At 43.3% G+C, this 14,236-nt stretch overlaps 1 pseudogene; it reads right to left on the bottom strand.

Moving 5' to 3' along the window:
- Positions 1 to 1,222: 1,222 nt before the first annotated feature.
- Positions 1,223 to 13,454, bottom strand: LOC127687269 (vesicle transport through interaction with t-SNAREs homolog 1B-like; annotated as a pseudogene).
- Positions 13,455 to 14,236: the final 782 nt, after the last annotated feature.

Genomic DNA, 14,236 nt, shown 5'->3' with positions numbered 1-14,236 from the left:
CCCCTCTCTCCTTCCCTCCTTCCTTCCCTCCCTCCTTCTTTCCCTCCCCCTCCCTCCCTCCTTACTCAACTTCATGTTCTCTTTCCCATGCTTTTGAAAGCCTCACAAAACAAAAAATAAAGGTCAGTATCGGCAGATGAAGAACAACAAAAACAAGACACCTCTCTCTCTCTCTCTCTTTCACACACACACACATACACACACACACACACACACACACACACACCACTGTGTGGGCCAACTCCTCCTGCTCTGGAGTCACAGCTGGCCTGCCTCCCATGGGTCCCAGGGATTAGAGCCATGCCCTCATACTTTCAAGGTAGACACTTTACTAATCCATCTGTCTGCTCAGCCTTAGGGATGAGAACTTTGGGGACACACAAATGTCACTTTATGTTTGAGCCTGAAGACAAAAGCACTTAACTTCCCTTCGACCTAACTTCCCTCATTTGTAACTGTGGGTGAGTTCATTCTGTCTCCCACTCTGTCTCTCTGTCTTTCTGTCTCTCAGGCACATTACATTATGAGGACTCAATGCAGCGACACAGACAATAAATCTAGTAGAGGCTTGGCCAATCACAGCTGCTGGTAAGTGCAGTTTGGGGACACTCCAGCTTTGCCAGTGAGGCTGAGCTGCCTGCTTACCTGGGAGGAGAAGATGAGCGTTCCTTCTGCATCAAAGCCAACTGGCTCTGGAAGGGAGCTCTTGTAAGGTGTTCACTTCCTCACCACAGCCTTCTTCCCCGTTGCCTTCACCATCTCCAGCAGCCCCTGGTCATCACGAAGTCCTTTTTATTTCTGTTGCTCTGTGCACCTCCCACTTATTCTCCGTTCTCTGCCCAAGCTGCAACTTCTCCCTCCTGACCGATTCGTTCTTCCTATGCTGCCGCCTCCTACTCCGGCCTCTTACTCTGTGCCAGATTCCTCCTTCCTTATTCTTACATGTGCTCCCAGGGCACAAGCTAGGCTCTCTAACATACTCACTGCTTTCTTTCCCCCAAAGCACTCATGGCCTCAATGGAAGACTCACCCTGAGTGGCATGGGGGCCAGCAAAAGTGCTTAGAGGTGCAGTTTTATTTGTAGTAGGTCAGTAGGGTACTTGGCCCAAAGGGACTTGATGGAGGGAGGAAGACAATGCTCTTTTTTTTTTTTGAAGGAGTCATAAACAGCATTTATTACCTTAGTTTATCATACTGGTCTTGTTGCTGTTCCTTCACATTTTCGTGGTTTTTCATCGCCCTCCCTCCCATAGTCTTACAAGATAATACATTCTTGAACTGTTAGCCCACAGCAGCAACACATATCCCTAACACCATTCATTCAGAGTCCCGATTCCTGTCCACAATGCCTTCCCTGTAGAAGCTCGCTCAGTGGTGCCGGAAGAATTTGTAATACACCAGGCCGACCAGGATGGCAGCTCCAGCAGGATGATGACGACGGCGAGCAGCGGCTTGTTGGTTTATCACTTTTCTGGACATTGAGCGAAGAATCTTTCAGCTTTTGCTCAAGTTTTCCTTTGTGTTTACCAGTCTGCTCTTGGTACGTTCCACCTGGTCTCGTCGTTTCCCCAACTCTTCTATAATTTCTGTACCAATCTGGTCAGTTTCTGTGGCAATCCGATGAGAACGCTCAGTGGTCTGAGTGGCCCGGTTCAAGCTTTCAGTGCCTTGCAGAAGTAATGCTCTTTGAGACTGTAGCCGGTTCAAATGCTCATTCTCTAGGGCATATGTGCCATACTTCAGGTCTCCTCGGCCTCCAGGTGTGGCTGTCAAAGGTGTACTTCTCACCTCAAGGTGGAGTTTAGCAAGGTCCTTCCGGTAGTTTCGCAGTTTAGACATCATGGAGTTACGGAAAGTCAGGGGTGCATATCGTAGTTCTTCCTCCATCTCTGCCAACGTTTCATTTGCTTCCTGTTGCTTTTGATCAAAATCTCTGACCAGCTTCTTCTTCTCTTCTGTCCCCGCGGTCCCCAGCAGCCGCTCCGGCACCTCTTGTAGGTCTTCAAGGAGGCCGCGGAAGAGCTCGTGCAGCTTCTTGAAATGCTTGGAGGATGCGTGCGGCGGCGGAGGTGGCCTTGACGCAGGCTGCGCGTGAGCGGGCGACCACCGAGACTCCGGACGCTGGGCCCACTCCTACCTCAGCAATCAGCTGCCCAGCCCCGAAGCCATCACTGCAGCCGCCGACAAAGCTCTTAATGCCCTGTTTTTCTAAGAGCCTTGAGAAAAGTATTACTTGGGTTTATTTACAAATCTGGCAGGATGAAGCTGGCTCTTTAAGAGGAGGGTTCATGTTCATTTTGTGCTGCTGACATTTAGCATAGGAAAAGAAAACAAAAACAAGACACTTTATCAATAAAAGGAAAACTCGATTTTATTCATTCTCAGAGACAATTCTTTCTGTATCCTGTTACACATAATTAGATAACACCAGTGGCCCAATTACTTGAAGACAAGGGTGGATAGGATAAAGCCTTTGTTCTTAGCTACTCACCGTCTGTTTTATGAATTTGATTGCAATTAAACTTAATTACCAGAGTACCTTAGTGTCACACTTTATTCTCCGAAGAGAAATTAAGACGCTGTCTTCCATTAGTGTCACGGCTCAGGGAAGACTGCTCATAAGTAAAGCAAGCCATGCCCAGTTTCTCATTCTGTTGGTTAGTAGCCACTGTCTTACAATTTTCTTTTCCTCGATGGATTCTCTCAGTGCTTTGTGATTCCTAATGAAGCAGCAGCCTTACACACACTGGGTCTCTTCATCTGCTTCACTCCACTCCTAGTTCATTTTCAATGAAAATCCCAAGCACAGAAAAACAGCAGGAGTCTACCTCCGGGAAGAGGTCATCTAAGAGCCAAGGTCAGGGGTGCAGTGCAGGACGGATCAGGGTGACAGACAACCAGGTTGGGAACGATAAAGGCAAAGGTGCCCTGGTCCAGCAAGCGGAGGATGAAGTTCAGGGCAGAAGTGGAAAGCCGTCCTTGGCATCCCTTTCCCAACTGGAGTGTCAACACTTGAGAGCAGCTAAGTCACTCATCGCCTCACTATGTTGACAGGACCTGGAGCCCTGGGACGGAGCCAGAGCTCAGTCTTCAGAGTGTTTGGAAGGGAGCCTGGGGTCTAACATAGCTAGTTCCTGCGTGGGTACACTATGGGATGCACAAAGGCAGGAGTTGTTGGAACCTCTCAGCACCATTTTGTCTGTGCCTTGCCTGCTACATACACTACAATAGGCACTTATGGACATAACATAAGATCACTGCATTTAAATGTATGTTTATGGCAACTACCAGTGACAGTTTCACTGTCCTTCCTCTTGGCCTGTCACATGAATATCATAAATGGTCACCCCCTGTTTGCTTTGTTGGGTTAGAGCTAAGGTTTCCTGGACTTTAGTTCTTCTGGCCAGTCACTTCTTTGGACTTCTAAGGATACTTCTGCACCAAGAAAACAAGAGTCCCTTGTCATATCACCCAGAATTACTGATGGAAACCTTACCTGTATATTTGAGTCCCTTTCAGGTGATCTAAATGTGGTTTTTAAATGAGACTGTCCCCATAAGCTCATGTATAGGAATATTGGTCCCCAGTTGGTGGTGCTATTTGGGGAGGGCTAGGAGCTATGGCCTTATTGGAGGAAGTATGTCACTGGAGGCAGGTTTGAGAGTTTAGAGACCCCCACCAGTTGCTCTCTCTGCTTCATGTTTGAGATTCAAGAGGTGAGTTCTTATCTTCCTGTGACTCTCACTACGCCTAGCACTTGTTGCCATATCTCACCTCCACCATCATGGATTCTTATTTCCCTGGGACTATGAGCCAAAATCAACTCTCTTCCTTGTTACTTTTGGTCTTGGTATTTTATCAGAGCACTAGAAAAGTTACAGATATATCTATTCTCCTTCCTCTTGGGTGTTTAGTGTCCTCTCCTCCTCCTCCTCCTCCTCCTCCTCCTCCTCCTCCTCCTCCTCCTCCTCCTCCTCCTCTTCCTCTTCTTCCTCCTCCTCCTCTTCCTCCTCCTCTCCTCCTCCTCCTCTTCTTCTTCCTCCTCCTCCTCTTCCTCCTCCTCCTCCTTCTCCTCCTTCTCTTCCTCCTCCTCCTTTTCTTTTTCTCCTTCTCCTTCTTGTTCTTCTCCTCCTCCTTCTTTCTCCTCCTCTTCTTGTTCTTCCTGTTCCTTGTTCTTGTTCTCCTCCTTCTTTCCTTCTGAATTGTCACAGTGATGTGTTTGTTGGTAGTGGGAAGGAGTCACTTCTCAGTCATCATACCTCCATACTTTGTGGGAACATTCAGTTTGATGAATGCTGTTTACCTTTAGTAGGGGGAGGGAGAACTTTTCTTCACCTTTGTAAACGTGTCTCTTTTTTTCTTATGTAATTTTCTGGAATTTACACTGTGAGTGTTTGATCTTCTAGGCCTGAGCCACAGAACAGTGAGAATCTCTCACTTTCTTTTTCAATCCTTTTGTGGAAACTTCAAAATGAGTTTTGGCAGTCATGTATTTAATATAGTGAAGTTTGCTTTTGCTTATTGGCTGCTGCTTTGTGTCAGAGGAGAAAAGAATGGCAGAAATTTATAGTACTTGTCTTTATTAAGGAAGGGGATATAAAGACCTTGGGAACTTGCTTGTCAGCACAGAACAGAGCTTCTGTTGCGCTCCCAGCTGCTACTTGTTTTCCATCCTGGAAGTTATTCTGGAGCACATTGGTATGGGGTCAAGGACAAGTTCAGCTGATGAATTTTGTGCAAGGGGGAGTAGAAGTTAAGGCTCCATATATCAGAACCTTGTAGGCAAAGCAAAAGAAAAGAAAAAAACTGGAGATATGGTAGCATTGACTATCAGCAAAGCTGAGGAAAATGGATGCTCAAAAATATGTAATAAGAAGAAAGTAAGTTGCCATGGTTGCTGAAGCCAATATGAGACTGTACTTATTGAGGACAGTATTTGTATCACATGTAGCCATTCTTCCACATAATACAGCAAGCAATAAAGAACAGGAGTTGGAGTTCTTTGACTTACTCTCCTCACAGTGATATTCAAGGTATTTGAAAATTTTAACTATTGCTTGTTTGTGGGGAGGTGAAAGGGCAGAGAGGTATCAGATCACCTGGAGCTAGAGTTATAGCAGCAGCATGATGTGGGTTCTGGGAATAAAACTCAGGTCTTCTGCAAGAACAGTAAGTGATATTAACAACTAAGTTATCTCTCTAGTACATCTGTCTTTTTCTTCCTCCTCCTCCGCTTCCTCCTCCTCCTTTTCTTCTTCTTCCTCTTCCTCCTCCTCCTCTTCCTCTTCCTCCTCCATACCCTTGCTGTCCTGGAATTTGCTCTGTAGACCAGGCTGGCCTGAACCCACAGAGATTACCCTGCATTTGCCTTCCATGTTCTGGAACTTAAGGTGTTCACCAACAGGCCCTGCATATTCAAGGCATTTTGTTTTATCATGTCTTTCTTTTATCAGATGGCATAAACAGAGTAAGGCTTGAGAGGAGGTGTGCTGGGACGTGGTATAGCAATTGACCTCAGTGTCCAGGATGGACACTGTCTCAGGAGATAGACAGTGCAACCCTATAGAAAGGAGAAGAGCCAACACTTACCTGTGTGCAGAGATCACAAGGAACGCTAGGCTGAACAACTTACCTGAACGACAGAGAAGAATCTTTATTATTAAAAGAAGCTGGAAGAGGCTCAGGAAATAAGACAAGTTTGTCTTGTCTTGGGCTGGTATGGTAGAGTGTGAGTCCCAGCTTTTTTTTTTTTTTAAACAGGGTTTTGAACAGCCAGAAAGGTCAGAGTATAGGGGAATTTGAAGGGACAGTGACAACAAGCTAATTCCCCTTTACCAGGTACTTTCATGACCTCTCGTTTCTTCCAAGAAATGTACACGTGAAGAAAATATTTCCAATCACAGAAAAGCCTACAAGGTGATCTTCAATTTGTAAAGGGATAAGACACTGCTCTTCCAACAAGGGAAATTTCTATGGATTATGTTAATGAGACATAGCTAATACTTTGGGAAGACAGAATAAATTGTTAGGAATAGGAATGTTCTAGAGAGACAGATGGTAGGAAAATATGCTCGTACAATTTGGTAAGAGATTACAGTCATTAAGAAGTTAACAAGAGGAGCTGGAGAGATGGCTCAGCAGTTAAGCACTGGCTGCTCTTCCAGAGCACCAGGACTTCATTCTTGGCACCCACATTAACCACCTGTAACTCCAGTTTCATGTAATTGGTTCCCCTCTTCTGGCCTCAATGGGCATTAGGCATGTACAAGATACAACAGACATACATGTGGGCAAAAGGACCTTACATACGAGACAAAACTTAGTCTTAAAAAAGAGAAGTTATTGAGAAAAGAAGATGGTAAAGAAATTTACATGGGCAATATCAGAAACTTGGTTTAGTGATAGTTTAGATGTTGTGTATTTGTTCTATGACACTCATGAGATGGAAGTTTAGTCCCTAAGGTGGTAGTGTAGGAAGGCAGAATTGAACCTGATGGAAGACCTTAGGTTAACTAAGGCAGAAGGGTCAGAAGGTGGTCTTCATGAGACTCTGAGTTCTCCTGACCTCAACCTGCTTCTCTGGCTTTCTAGCTTGGAATCTGCTTCTTCCTCTCCATGTGATGTACCATACATTGTAAAGTGCCCCTCCATCCAGGCCTATCAAGATGATCTTGTGTCTCCAATGCTGTGGGCTACAGAAGCCTGCTTTCTCTGTAGTTATCCAACCTCAAATTTCATCACAGGAATAAGAAACAAATAGATACCGCTCGCAACCCGGAAGAGAGATGAGGCCAAAGTGTGGGTCCAGGGATCAGTTCTGAGGAAAAGCTGGAGAGGTGTAGAAGTAATGTGCTCTGTAGTTGCTTGTGCAGGTCATATTATTCAAAGAGCTGGAGATGGGGTTCTTTGAGAGAAGAGGGTAGCACTGAGGATATAAGTTGAAGGAGGGGCACTGGTGAGCAGGAGGTGAGAGACCAGACCTTCTGGCAGTGATGAGAAGTAATGACTAGATTTTTTTTTGTCTCCCCAAATTCACCTTTTTCTTTCAACTACATTGCCTTCACTACCAGGGCTCCCACAATGAATTCATTCACCTTTCTCCCCTTTCCCTGTCTCCCCCATTTCTCCTCTCTCCTTTTTTTCCGTTACCCTCTTTCCTCCTTTTCTTTTTTTTAATTAAACTAATAAAATTTATTTTAAAATATGCAACTCAGTATTGACATTTTTTCAAGTCATCAAAATAATTTATAATAGTTAAATACCTCTTAAATATACATGATATCTTTTGAAGCTAAAAGTAATATGCACTCAATAAGTTTTTAAAATCTATTTGGAATATTAAACATGATAGAAGTAGAAAAAAAATCTTATGAAGCCCTTTATGAAAGGAAATCGTGACAAGTTCCTGATTAGAAAGAAACCTTTCCCTATCCATCTTCTCCAAGGAAGAATATGGAGCATAACTGTGGCTTCATAGAAAGAGTAGGGGTAGTTCCTTCTGTTTCTATTTTGTGGAATAGTTTGAAGAGTATTGGCATTAGGTTTTCCTTGAAGATCTGAAAGAATTTTGCACTAAACCCATTTGGTCCTGGCTGTTTTTGGGTGGGGGAGCTGGGAAACTTTTAATGACTGTTTCTTTATCTTTAGGGGTTATGGGACTTTTTCGATGGTTTATCTGAAAGTATTTGTTATCTGTCTAGAAAACTGTCCATTTCATCTAGATTTTCCAGTTATATATTTCCAGTTCTGTGGAAAATAGGCTTTTGTAGTAGGATCTGATGATTTTTGAATTTCCTCAGTTTCTGTTGTTATTCCCTTTTCATTTCTGATTTTGTTAATTTGGATACTGTCTCTGTGCCCTCTGGTTAGTCTGGCTAAGGGTTTATCTATCTTCTTGATTTTTTCAAAGAACCAGCTCCTGGTTTCGTCAATTCTTTGCATATTTCATTTTGTTTCTACTTGGTTGATTTCAGCCCTGAGTTTGATGATTTCCTGCCATCTACTCCTCTTTGGTATATTTGCTTCTTTTTGTTCTAGAGCTTTCAGATGTGTTGTCAAGCTGCTAGTGTATGCTCTCTCCATTTTCTTTTTGGAGGCACTCAGAATTATGAGTTTTCCTTTTAGCACTGCTTTCATTGTGTCCCATAAGTTTGAGTATGTTGTGCCTTAATTTTCATTAAGTTTTAAAGTCTTTAATTTCTTTATTTCTTCCTCGACTAAGTTATCATTGAGTAGGCCATTGTTCAGCTTCCATGTATATGTGGGCTTTCTGTTGTTTTTGTTGCTATTGAAGAACAGCCTTAGTCCATATTGATCTGATAGGATGCATGGGATTATTCCAATCTTCTTGTATCTGTTGAAGCCTGTTTTGTGACCAATTATATGCTCAATTTGGAGAAGGTACCATGAGGTGCTGAGAAGAAGGTATATTCTTTTGTTTTAGGATGAAGTGTTCTATAGATATCTGTTAAATCCATTTGGTTCATAACTTGTTAGTTTCACTGTGTCTTTGTTTAGTTTGTGTTTCCATGATCTGTCCATTGATGAGAGTGGAGTGTTGAAGTCTCTCACTATTATTGTGTGAGAAGCAATGTGTGCTTTGAGCTTTAGTAAAGTTTCTTTTATGAATGTGATTGCCCTTGTATTTGGAGCATAGATGTTCATAATTGAGAGTTCTTTTTGGTAGATTTTTCCTTTGATGAGTATGAAGTGTACTTCCTTATCTTTTTTGATAACTTTTGAAAGTTGACTTTATTCGATATTATAATGGCTACTCCAGCTTGCCTTTTTGGACCATTTGCTTGAAAAAAATTGTTTTCTAGTCCTTTACTCTGAGGTAGCATCTGTCTTTGACAGTGAGGTATCCAGCAAAGTGCTGGGTTCTGTTTACATATCCAGTCTGTTATTCTATGTTTTTTTATTGGGGATTTAGTCCATTGATATTAAGAGATATTAAGGAATAGTGATTGTTGCTTCCTGTTATTTTTGATGTTATTTTTATGATTGTGTGGCTATCTTCTTTTGGGTTTGTTCAAAGATTAGCTTCTTGCTTTTTCTAGGGTGTAATTTCTCTCCTTGTGTTGATGTTTTCCATCATCCTTTAGGATGTAGGGCTGGATTTGTGGATAGATATTATGTAATTAGTTTTTGTCGTGGAATATCTTGGTTTCCCCACCTATGGTAATTGAGAGTTTTTCTGGGTATAGTAGCCTGGGCTGGCATTTGTGTTCTCTTAGAGTCTGTATGACGTCTGCCTAGGATCTTCTAGCTTTCATAGTCTCTGGTGAGCATTCTGGTGTAATTCTGATAGGTCTGATTTTATATATTATGTGACCTTTTCCCCTTACTGCTTTTAATATTCTTTCTTTGTTTTGTGCGTTTGATGTTTTGACTATTATGTTATGGGAGGAATTTCTTTTCTGGTCCAATGTACTTGGAGGTTTGTAGGCTTCTTTTATGTTTATGGGAATCTCTGTCTTTAGGGTAGAGAAGTTTTCTTCTATATTTTTGTTGAAGATATTTACTGGACCTTTTAGTTGGGAATCTTCACTTCTATTATGTGACAGGAGGTATTTCTGTTCTGGTCCAGTCTATTTGGAGTTCTGTAGGTTTCTTGTATATCCATGGGCATCTTTATCTTTAAGCTAGGGAAGTTTTCTTCCATAATTTTGTTGAAGATATTTGCTGGCCCTTTAAGTTGTAAATCTTCACTCTCATCTATACCTATAATCCTTAGGTTTGGTCTTCTCATTGTGTCCTGGATTTCCTGGATGTTTTGGGTTAGGAGCTTTTTGCATTTTGCATTTTCTTTGACTGTTGTGTCGATGTTTTCTGGGGTATCTTCTGCACCTGAGATTCTCTCTTCTATCTCTTGTATTCTGTTTGTGATGCTTACATCTTTGACTCCTAATCTCCTTCCTAGGCTTTCTATCTCCAGGATTGTCTCCCTTTGTGATTTCTTAAGTTCCTATTTCCATTTTTAGCTCCTGGATGGCTTTGTTCAATTCCTTTACCTGTTTGGTTGTGTTTTCCTGTAATTCTTTAAGGGATTTTTGTGTTACCTCTTTAAGGGCTTCTAGCTCTTTACCTATGTTCTCTTGTATTTCTTTAAGGGAGTTATTTATGTCATTCTTAAAATCCTCTATCATTATCATGAGATGTGATTTTAAATCAGAGTCTTGCTTTTTCTGGTGTGTTGGGGTATTGAGGGCTCGCTGTGGTGGGAGAACAGTATTCTAATGATGCCAAATAGCCTTGGTTTCTGTTGCTTATGTTCTTGACCTTGACTTTCTCCATCTGGTTATCTCTGGTGTCATCTGGTCTTTCTCTTTTTGACTGTGGCTTATCCCTCATGCAAGCCTGTGTGTCAGTACTCCTGGGAGACCAGTTCTCTCTGGGAAGAATTTGGGTATGGAAAGTTGTGGCACAGGTTCAGCTCTGGGTTTCAGATGGAAACTGGAAGGATCCTGTCCCTGGCTGTTCCTTGGTTCCTGTGTCCTGATGGCTCTGGCCAGGTCCCTCTTGGATGAGGAATTTGAACAGAAGGGGTGGTCTTACCTGTGCTCACAGGTATGTCAGCACTCCTGGGAGACCAGCTTTCTCCCAGCAGTATTTGGGATCAGCTCCCTGTGTAAATGGAAACTAGAAGACTCTTTTTCACCCTCCTCCTTTTCACCCTCCTCCTCCTCCTTCTCCTCCTCCTTCTCCTTCTCCTCCTCCTCTTCCTCCTCCTCTTTCTCCTCCTTCTCCTCCTCCTTCTCCTTCTCCTCCTCTTCCTCCTCCTCCTCCTTCTCCTCCTCTTCCTCCTCCTCCTTCTCCTCCTCTCCTACTTTTCCGCCTCCCCCCTCTCTTCCTCCTCCCTCTCCTCTTACAACTCTGCCTTCTCCTCCTCCTCCCTCTCCTCCTTCTCCTCCAACTCTGCCTTCTTCAAAACAAGGTCCTATGTAGCCCAGGCTGCCTTGGAACTCACTCTGTAGCTGAGGATGACTTTGAACTCCTGATCTTCTTTTGCTCCCACCTCCTAAGTATTTTACACTCCACTTAGAAAATCAGTAATTATCTGAGTCTCAGGAGTAGATCAGGGATATATGGCCTCTTGGCGTGGGTCTGGCTTGAAGGTAATGTGTGTACGTGTGTGTGTGTGTGTGTGTGTGTGTGTATAAGATGCTGCTATGGGGCTAGAGCTAACACTCTGGGAAGCTCTAGGATACCTGAGTCAGTAGTTACTTTGGGGCAGATGAGACAGGTGTGCTGTAGGAAAGCTGTAGAGGAACACTGTCAGGCTTGTGTGACCAGGGGAATCAAGACTTTGGAAATGGAATTTACCACTCTGCTATCAATTTGCTGCTTTGACATTTAAAGATTCTATGTTTGGAGGAGAAAGAAGGAAGACTAGATGTTTTAGAGGCGAGGACATATTAGATAAAGCTACACACCAGAGCTCAGGGTTTTCCAGCATTGGCTTGGACATCCTAGTGGGGACATTTCTTAGTTCATTTCATACATTGTTTTTCCTGCAAAGCTAGTTCATTCCTTAATATGGTCTGCCTTTTACCTTGAAATGAGGAGGAAGGACCAGGATTTGTACAAGTCTTGCTTGTTTGTTCGTTTGTTTGTTCATTTGTTTCGCAGAGGCTTTTCTGGGCAGAGCTCATAGAGCATTTGTTGTCATTATTCCTATCATGCAACACCTTACCTTTTCTCAGACCTATGTACTGATGACACTGCTGAAGGCTTAGTAACACCATACAATTATTTTTGGTAAATCGAGAGTTGTTGAGGGTACAGACCTTTCCATATTTCAGGGACCAAAATTTTAGACTCATCATGCAGCACCTGTCTCCTGGACACCTGGAGGTTTGGAGAGCGTGAAAGGGGGAGGGGCATATGGAGATAGGTATTAAGGAGGCAATCAGTGGTTCAAACAAAGCAAGCCTTGTTTGCTTTCATTCACAATTCCCTGTTTCTCACCAGCATGTCCTGGTAGAGCACCCCCTTTGCTGTCACCCTTAAAGGAGAACATTAGCCCAAGGGCTCAAAGCTCTCCTGTCTTTTTTTTTTTTGGATTTGGTTTTTTCGAGACAAGGTTTCTTTGTATAGCCCTGGCTGTCCTGGAACTCACTCTGTAGACCAGGCTGGCCTCGAACCCAGAAATCCACCTGCCTCTGCCTCCCAGAGTGCTGGGATTACAGGTGTGCGCCACCACTGCAGGGCCAGGCTACTCTCCTGTCTTTTGATCCACCTCTTCCTGATCACATGACTTTCAGTAATCATGGACTGTCTTATACTTCAACTTCTCAATTTCTAAAGTGTGAATAATATCAATGTCCCTTTATACCTGCTTTTAATTACTTTGGGAAACGAGATAGCATTGTCCGTTTTCTTTTGCACGACTCTAATATGTTCAATAGCATTTCTCACGGTGGGCAGGCTAAGAGACAGGATGTGACAGTTGAGCAGAAGCAGTGGCAGTCCTGGACTGGGAGTGGGTGGTCAGGGCAGCAAACATACTGCATGAATGTCTTGCTAACAAGTGTAGACTGTGGAGCTGGGGAGGTGACTCAGTAGGGTAAACTGCTTGCTAAGCAAGCATGAGGAACTATGTTTGATCTCCAGGATGCAGGTAACAGAAAATCTGGGGGTGGCGGTCCCCACTTGTAATTCCAGCACTGGGGAGAGGGAAGCAGGAGTGGAAGCCAGCCAGCCAGGGTAGCCTCTTCAATACATTTCAGACCAGGAAAGGAAGGAGAACCTGTCTCAAAAAATGTGGACAGGTACCATATATGAGGTTAACCTCTGCACGCATGTGTACTCACGTGCACAAATACACAAATGAATGTGGTCTTTGAACAGCCTTAAATTGAGAGTGATACTGTTAGGGCTCGACTCTACGAGTGTTACTTCCAGCTTTGAAGAGGTCTAAGTTTAGAAGTATGTGCTGACAGGAAGAGAGGAAGATTCCAGGTGGGCTCATGGAGGAGACCCAAAGGTGAATGGTATCATGTGTGTCCTGGGATTCAAAGCCCTATTGATTTCTAAAGTCACAACCTCATGGGGATCAACTGTTCTTAATAACCTCTGGTATTGAGAGCTAGATTTCAAGTGTGGGTCTGCAATGGCTGACCTAGCTTGTCAACTTGACTGGATTGAAAAATACAAGGGATACCAGTAAAGTGTGTTTCTGGGCATGTCTATAAGTCCTAGAGAACACAAGGATGTGCCAGCGAATTCAGTAGGAAAGGACCTTGTATGTGGGCAACACAATCCAGATGTTGAGGGACAGAGTGGATCAAAAGTGGAAGAGAGGGGCTGCTCACCTCACTCATGCTTGAGCAGATGCAAACCTTGAGGCTCTTGGTGGGGATCTGACCCCAGAGTCTCCACCCTTTAATGAGTGCTTGAGCCAGGCGCTCATTGGAGAATTTCAGGCCCACAGCCCTTATCTGGGACAGCATCCTCGCTCCTTCTCACTCCAAGGCTTCTACCTTCATGGACTGAGAGGCTGCTGTTTCCCCTGATCGCCATCTGACAGACGGCCACCATGAGACTAGCCAGTCTTTGATAGGCTGAAGCAGCCCAATAAACCTCAGTGAATGTATGGGTGTTCAACTTTGAAATAATATATTTTGAAATGATATTTGATATAATATAAACTGATTTATTTATAATTAAGGTCAAAAGTTTAAATCTAAAGGAGGTAAACTTTGTCCCTTAAAGAATCTTCTAGGAATTAATGTCACTGAGGTCCAGCATTGGAGGTAGGGCTTCTTCTGTATTCACACTGAGGTATAAGCCTATTTACCTCTATTTAGGGGCCCTGTGGTGGATGCTGACTTTCATACTGGAACAACCAATGATACAAATGTAAGATTTTAACTTCCAATTAGACACTGGTCCTTGGGAACCTCATACTCAACTACAGATACAAGGTATTTAGAATCTTCTGATTTTTACTCACTAATTTTCTACCAGAAAAAAAAAAGATAACCACAGTTTCTCTGTGGTAGTTAGCTTCTCCAGTCTTTTAACTAAAATACTTTTCCCTCTTTATTTCTACGTGACTATTAACACCTACGATATGACAGGCAGTAGATGAGATAAAAGTAGTACGGATGTGACGGAAGTGAAGGGAAGACCTGTTGCTACTCTCCGTTAACTCCATGCCCTGAACACACATATAGAGGACTTCCAATGAGGTGCGTGCCATGTGCGGCTACATTAAAATAAGGACCCAAGT

This window comes from Apodemus sylvaticus, chromosome 1, assembly GCF_947179515.1.
Source record: "Apodemus sylvaticus chromosome 1, mApoSyl1.1, whole genome shotgun sequence".
Lineage (NCBI taxonomy): Eukaryota > Metazoa > Chordata > Mammalia > Rodentia > Muridae > Apodemus > Apodemus sylvaticus.
The sequence above is the reverse complement of the archived record's forward strand: the minus strand, read 5'-3'. Positions and strand labels throughout refer to the sequence as shown.